The sequence below is a fragment of the Galeopterus variegatus genome, unplaced genomic scaffold (genome assembly GCF_000696425.1).
Source record: "Galeopterus variegatus unplaced genomic scaffold, G_variegatus-3.0.2 Scaffold159, whole genome shotgun sequence".
NCBI classification, from domain to species: Eukaryota; Metazoa; Chordata; class Mammalia; order Dermoptera; family Cynocephalidae; genus Galeopterus; species Galeopterus variegatus.
Genome location: NW_007726270.1, coordinates 276,676 through 284,019, shown reverse-complemented (window position 1 = coordinate 284,019; position 7,344 = coordinate 276,676). Strand labels below are relative to the sequence as shown.

The 7,344-nt window shown below is 40.4% G+C and overlaps 1 long non-coding RNA gene across 1 annotated transcript in view; it reads left to right on the top strand.

Annotated features, from left to right (window-relative positions):
* The first annotated feature begins 210 nt into the window (after positions 1-210).
* LOC103609140 overlaps positions 211-7,344 on the top strand; it is a 38,196-nt gene continuing 31,062 nt past the window's right edge. The window contains exons 1-2 of the long non-coding RNA XR_552106.1: positions 211-430; positions 5,320-5,470. This is a non-coding gene — a long non-coding RNA (uncharacterized LOC103609140). The remainder of the gene's footprint in view (positions 431-5,319; positions 5,471-7,344) is intronic.

Sequence of the window (7,344 nt, the reverse complement as noted above, 5' to 3'; positions counted from 1 at the left end):
CCCCGTGCCGAGGACCCGGGCGTGGGGCCGCGGCGCGGCCGGGCTATCGTGGGAGGGCGGCGGCGGGAGCGTGGGGCAGGCTCGTTCCCCGGCGTTGGGGCGTCCTGGTTCCCCCCCTCCCGCAGCCCTTTATCTTGCCTCCCGGGCGGGTCGCGGCGCCCCCATCCCTCTCCAGGAGGAACGGTGGACAGCCAAGGGGCGCGGGTGGCGGCCAGACAAAGGGACGACGTGAGGGACCCGGCCGAGCCCTCGCCGGGGAGGTTGGAGACAAAGCTGGGGCCTGATTAGAGGCGGGCGACACGCCACAAAAGTGACCCAGCTAAGAAGTCCCTCTGCCTTCGGGACTGCTGCGCAAAAGCCCGAACTTGAGGACAGTTGTCAGGGCCTGGTCCTTTCGGTCACCCTCCAGCCCCACCTGGCCTTCCGGGAGGTGAGCGACGCCGCGATGGCGGGAGCGGCTCGGGGGGAAGCGGGTCTCACCTTCGCCGCGTGGAACTTGAATTCGTTTTGTGCCGGCCGCACCCACGGTCCCGCCCTACTCCGCCGAAGGAAAGGCTGTTTGTAAGCGTCTTTTCACTCCTGGAATATACGTTCTCCCCGGTTTTGAATTCCGTGTCCACATACCTTCAATGGGGGGGGGGGGTCGTATGTATATGCAGTCCACTTGCCCAAGCTTAACAAATGTAGACTATTTGAGCTCCTTGAAAATGCAAGCATCAACCCTTGCTCAGAAGACTGCCAAAGAGCAGAAATGCCAGAGCGGAATATCGGGAAAGATCAAAATTCAAAAATTTGACAGTTTGAAGTTTTTGATTCGTATAACTTCGTATAATGGGGGGGGGGGGGGTCGTATGTATATGCAGTCCACTTGCCCAAGCTTAACAAATGTAGACTATTTGAGCTCCTTGAAAATGCAAGCATCAACCCTTGCTCAGAAGACTGCCAAAGAGCAGAAATGCCAGAGCGGAATATCGGGAAAGATCAAAATTCAAAAATTTGACAGTTTGAAGTTTTTGATAGAAATAACTAATGTTTATTGAGAGTTTTTAACCTAATGCTTTAAACGGTGCTTTAAATGCTTCGAAGGTATGGTCACTCCTTTAATCCCCACAACCACCGTGTGAGATAGATACTATCACCACCCTTAATCTATCAAAGAAATTGTCACAGAAAAGTTATGTCACATGCCCGGGAACACACAGCTGATAAACAGCAGAGAGGGGATTGGAATCCAATAATCTACTTCCAGAGCTGAGCTCTTAAACACAGGGCCCTCTTCTTCCTCGCACTTAAACCCAGTCCAGAAATCCCTACCAGCTATCAGGTACACCATTGACGTGATGCCCACTTCAGTCTCCAGTAAAGAGGCGGCACAGACGTGAATACGTGCTCTTCAGTCAATTGTCTGTGGACTTTAGTTGTCTCTCTGAAAAGGAGGCAGTTGAACTAATCAGTACAACCCCTTCCTACCTCACATTCTTTGAGTGATCCTAGTTTGGTAGATTCTCAACCCAAACTGAATAGAGGATAGACGGAAGAATAAAAAAACCAGGACCTTCACTCCCTGGGGTACTGTTCTAATGGGAGTTGTAATCAATTAGAGACCAAACCTGTTCAATGAGTGGCTTATTAAAATATGTTCTCGCAATAATCTATACCTTTCTATAAATATAATCTTAGAAAAAAACATTTTATTTTTCTTTTCTCCACTTCGGGGAAGTGGAGAGGAAGTGTACAGGTGGCTGAGCATACAAACTGAAGGAAAAATTGAAATACCATTTTAAAAACGTAAAAGGTGGGTGTTGGGAACATATTGCAACCTAAAGTAAGCAGCATAAAGATATGTTCTCAGAGCTAGAACAAGTAATGTCTACAAAAAGGAGTTTCCCTAGGATGAATTTTTATTTTAGTAGGACATGACAGAATATCGTCTCTATTTGTGGTGACTACATAAAAGTATTAACTTTAATATCTAGAATGGGGAGGATTTTAGCCATCTGGGAAAATTAAGCTGTGTCAGAGTGGTGAAGGTATAGGTAAAACATGGTGTAGTAATTATTAGACTTTGGAGTCAGATAAAACTAGGTTTTTGTCTGTCTCTGCCATTTGTTAGCGGCAACATCTCGGGCAAGTTACTTAACCCTTCTAAGCCTCAGTTTCCTCATGTATATAAATGAGCATAATAATAGCACCAACTCCATGGGTTATGAGATTATAAAAGTGTACCTATATGAAGAGCTCAGAAATGTGCTTGGTGCATGGTAAAACTTAAGAAATATTGTGCTTGGGCCGGCCCGGTGGCGCACTGGATAGTGCGCCGCTTGGGAAGCGCGGCGGCGCTCCTGCCCAAGGGTTCAGATCCCACATACAGACCGGTTCCCGCTCACTGGCTGAGCGAGGCACGGGAGCAACACCAAGGGTTGCGATCCCGTTGCCGGTCCCCGGTCCGGTACGGGGGCAACACTGAGGGTTGCAATCCGTTGCCGGACACGGAAAAAGACAAAAGACAAAAAAAAAGAAATATTGTGCTTGGGTTCACCAGAGAAACAGAACCCATATGATATACAAGCATATACATATGTAGAGAGAGATTTATTATGATGGATTGGGTTGAGATTATGGAGGCTGAAAAGTCCCACAACTTGCCATCTGTAAACTGACAGTCCAGGAAAGCCAGTGGTGTAATTCCAGTACAAGCCCAAAGGCCTGAGAACTAGGGAAGCCAATGGTGTGATTCAGTCCAAGTCCAAAAGCCTGAGAATCAGGAGCAGCAATATGCAAAGGTGGAAAAAGATGGATGTCCCAGCTCAAGCAAGTTCACCCTTCCTCCACCTTTCTGTTTTATTCTGGCCCTCAACAGATTGGATGGTGCACATTGACAAGGGCAATCTTCTTTACTCATCTAATTTAAATGTTAATCTTTTCCAGAAACATACTCAGAGACACACTCAGAAATAAAGCTGCACTGGCTATCTGTGTATCCCTTAGCTTGGTCAAGTTGACACATGATATTAATCACCCAAGGAATTTAATACAATTCTGAAAGTAGAAACTATTTTTCTGTTATTAAAAATAATACATCTTCATGTTTTTAACGAAGAAACTTAGGCCCATATTTTAAACTAATAACTCGGTGATGATTGAATAAATTGGATGAAGCCCTTCTGGACCAGTATCTGCTAATTAGACCAGAAGCTCTTAAATAGAGATGAAAGGGGAAAGAATTGAACTAATTATATACAATGCCTCACTGTCCTACCTCAGATAACATCCATCCTATAAAAGTGATTCTCATGTTCTTTATTCTTAAAAATGTTTATTGAGCACTTGCTATGTCCAAGGAACTGTGTGGGATGCTGTAAAGAATAAATGATGATTGTAATTCAAAGAAGAAAGAGTCATATTTACAAAACAGAGAGTAAAGTGTTGTAAGTACCATGTAATGTCGTCTTCTTTAATGTTAAAATTAAAAGAACACATCTAGAAGAAAGAAATTTGGCTGCAAGTCAAAAGAACTGAATTTTAATCCTGACGTTTCCACCAAATAGCTGTGAACTTCAGAAATCTGCTTAAATTCTCTGGTCCCTAAGTTTCCCATCATTAAATATGGATAATGGTAACTGTTCGTCCTACCTCATAGGAGTGCTGTGACACATGAAATTAATAACAGACTAAATTATTTTTGAAGATACTAGTACTGTTAGTATTAGAAATAATAACTAACAGTAAAGGAATTTTAATGTAGCAACCACATTGTTAACAAGAGTTACTAATGTAGACCAAGAGTGTAAGAGCACTGAGCAGCATTCATGCGTAATGAGATGTCAGCGTAGCAGTGTCTTGTCCTGGCTTCACTGCCCTCACCTCCTGAAATGGCTATGGTAATTAAAGATTACTAAAATGAAATTTTCCCTTCCCAGCTTATTTTTAACTTTGAATAAGCCACTCAGAAGAAATGAATAATCTGCCCAAGCTGCTTGTGTTTCATAAAAATGGAATGTGTCATGAAATTAGAGCTCTCAGGCAATTATTTTGCCTATTCTATTCTCTTATAACCTAGAATAACTTTGATGATGAAGGGCATTGAACCACACACATAATAATAACCCCAGTTAACTGGTTGACATCTTTAAATACTTACAAGCTAACCCTAACCTAACACCAAAAGATGGAATTGAGAAAGTCACCCTCTAAGACCTAACATGCTTCAATGAGAAAATCACAAAGTAGACTGCACAACAGGTAACCAGCACAAGAAGTCTAGCTCTACTGTTTTCTGGCTGTACCACTGAAGTGGTTTGTAAGAACAGCAACTTACTTCTCTTCAATTTCATTGTTTAAACGTTAGGAGTTTTTTATCAGATGATTTTGATGGTCCCCTCTTCCTCTAAAATTATGATTACCAAGTATTTCTCAGACTTTGTCTCCCTGAGCCTACAGTCATCAGTCTAGGTTTATTTTGCTAAAAGATGCAAACAAAACTAATTCTTACTCATCAATTTGGGAATAGCATTGCTTTCCAGTTGTTCCACAGGTTTCAGAACTTCCTCTAATTTATTATATCTCTAATCAACGTTTGTTGAAAATGTCTGGTATTTCTCATGGAACTGTGAAGATTTCTGTTTTATATCTGTGCATCTTGGCAAGACATTTCATTTTCCTCATAGATCTATTTGGCTTTTTTATCTTTATGTGCATGAGTCAAATCTCAATTAAAAGAACTCACCCTTTGTGCTTATTTATTATAAGTATGCAATCTGTAATCCCTGATCCCTAGGTATAGAAAAACAAAGTGCCAACTCTCTCATGCTTCCATATGTTTGCATAATAGTATTTGTGTCCAAGTTATGAAACATCTTAAACATAAATTACTGTAACCACTCCAGGTTTCATCATAATCATCATCAGTACCAGCAGCATTTATTGCATCTACTTAGGGCACTGCACTGGGTAAGAAGGCCTCGTCTTCTCAGTTCTGCCTAATATTTTGGGTTATTTCTCTTTATCTATAATCAAAAGAAGAGTCCCTTTCCTCAAATATGTCAACATGTCACTGCTCTTCTAAACAGTCTAGCCTGGCTGCTAGAGGAGGAGTGGTACTCACCCTCTTCTGTTGCCAACTCTGTGACAAAGAGAAAGGTGTGGGTTATTCTGCAACCCACCAAAGAGTTTTGTGTAGTCCCCAGAAGCGTATCACTTTCATCAGATTTCCCTCTTTGTAGGTAAATTTGTCAAACTGCATATTTTGTTGTGGGCATTTTCTGCTTAAATCCTTTCTCTGTCACTGTCATTTTTTAGATGCTCATTTTTGGTCCACAGATTATGAAAATGACACCAGAGACCTACCCAGTGAAGAATTAGGAATGAGAATCATCTTTACTCATAAAGTCTGTGGTTACCACATCTAACCCAGTTCTCTTGCCAAAGAACTTGCTCTCCAGGACAGGTGACTCTTCTGGCAAAACATGAGGTACCTGCTAAGGAATGTTCTTATAATCAGATAAAGGCCTGGTTTCGATTTCATCAAACTATCTTTTAATTTATTTTCCGTTTGAAAGCAGATAGTTTTCCCTTTTCTTTGGGTTTTTGTATGTAAATTCTGGTCTAGGTCTAAAATGGTGTGTATCATAAGATAGTTGTTACTAAAACCACAAAACATTAAAATTAAAGGGAAATCTATTGTGAAAAAGATACCAAATGTTCCCAAGGAAGCCTAAACTAATTGTACTATTAAATTTGTAAATAATGGATTGCCACTTCCAAAGTGAAGATATAGATTAGGCGAAAACAATCACCAAAGGAGGACCCTTTATTAGATTCTTCATTTGAAATGTTGTTCCTAACTTTGCTGAGGCGTTGGGAAACAAGGATTACAGACAGCAGAGGTAAACGAGAACTGGAACACTGGGATGAGAATGCCTAAGTTGGAAGCCTACCTTTAACCTTCTTGGGCCTCAAACTTCTCCTCTTAAATGGGAATAATAATGATTTGTTGTGCCATTCAAATAACTTAATAACCTGAAAGCACTTAATGCTTGTCACATTGTAAGCTCTCAGTAAATATTAGCCATCACCATTCCCGTCACAATCACCGCCATTGTTATTGTAGGAGTTGCAGGTCGTACAGTATATAGTCACGTTTATCCCAGGTACTATATTCCAGGTAGAAGTGTAAATTAATAACAAATTGTTGCTTCAATCAGCTTATTCCTCCAAATTGAGAGGAAAAAACTACACTGAGAGCTAAGATTTGGAGTATAAAGAGAACATTAAATGATTTCATAAAGTCCTGGCCAGCTTCACCTGAAAGCATTAACACAGGTTTGCATTTACAGAAATAAGATGAAAACCAGTTTTAAACTTTTTCTTCTTAAATGCTGGAATATACTGCGGTAAATTAGATTATTTTGTTTTTAGCTGTTAGGATCCAGTCTAAGTTTTTACAAACTACACAGTAGAAAAAGGATTTTTAAAAAGACGAATAGTAACTTATATAAGGATTTCATGGGTAAGAACTAAGTGAGTGAATGCATAATTTATAATTTGGAGTATTATTTTGTGACACATTTAAAATTATTACTCTGATTGATGATTTTGAAAATTCCAGGTACCATTAGATTTTATCCTTCTGTACAGTGTTTCTCTAAATAACATCTCCCAATGCACAAATATTTATCATTTTGGTTAGCATCCAGCTGGTAACCAATGAAATGATCCTGTGTTATTCTAGGATGGGAGCCAGGAACTGGTCTTATTGCATAAAGCTACTCTATTCCTCTTTGTATAAAATATATTCATCTACTGGTCCCTAGACACTTCTCTGAGAGAGCACTTAAAATTGTTCCCTTTGGAGTAGCTTGAGTGTCATTGAGAAATAAATTAAAAGACAAATGAAATCAACACAAGTATGTCTGATACAATCCTACAAAACAGTGAGTCTCATGGAGTCCCCAGGACCATCTTCATTAGAATCGCTCAGGGTTCTTGTTTAAAGCCCTAATTCCTAGGCAATAACCAATGCATAAAGAATCAGAATTTCTAAGTCAGGGCCCTGGAATCTGCATTTTATCAGTGTTCATGGGTAATTCTTAAACACACTCTTTTTTTTTTTCATTAAATTTTTATTTTGTCAATATACAATGTATATGATTATTATGACCCATCATCGACATCTCCCTCCCTCCTCCCTCTCTCCCCTCCCCCCCAAGAATGTCCTTTCCGTTTCCTTGTTGTAACAACTTCAAAAAGGTATAGTTGTTATATCTTCTTCCCCTACCCCCCGGTTTTTTTTGTGTGTGTATGTGGGTGAATTAATTTGTTTATTTTTTAGATCCCACCAATGAG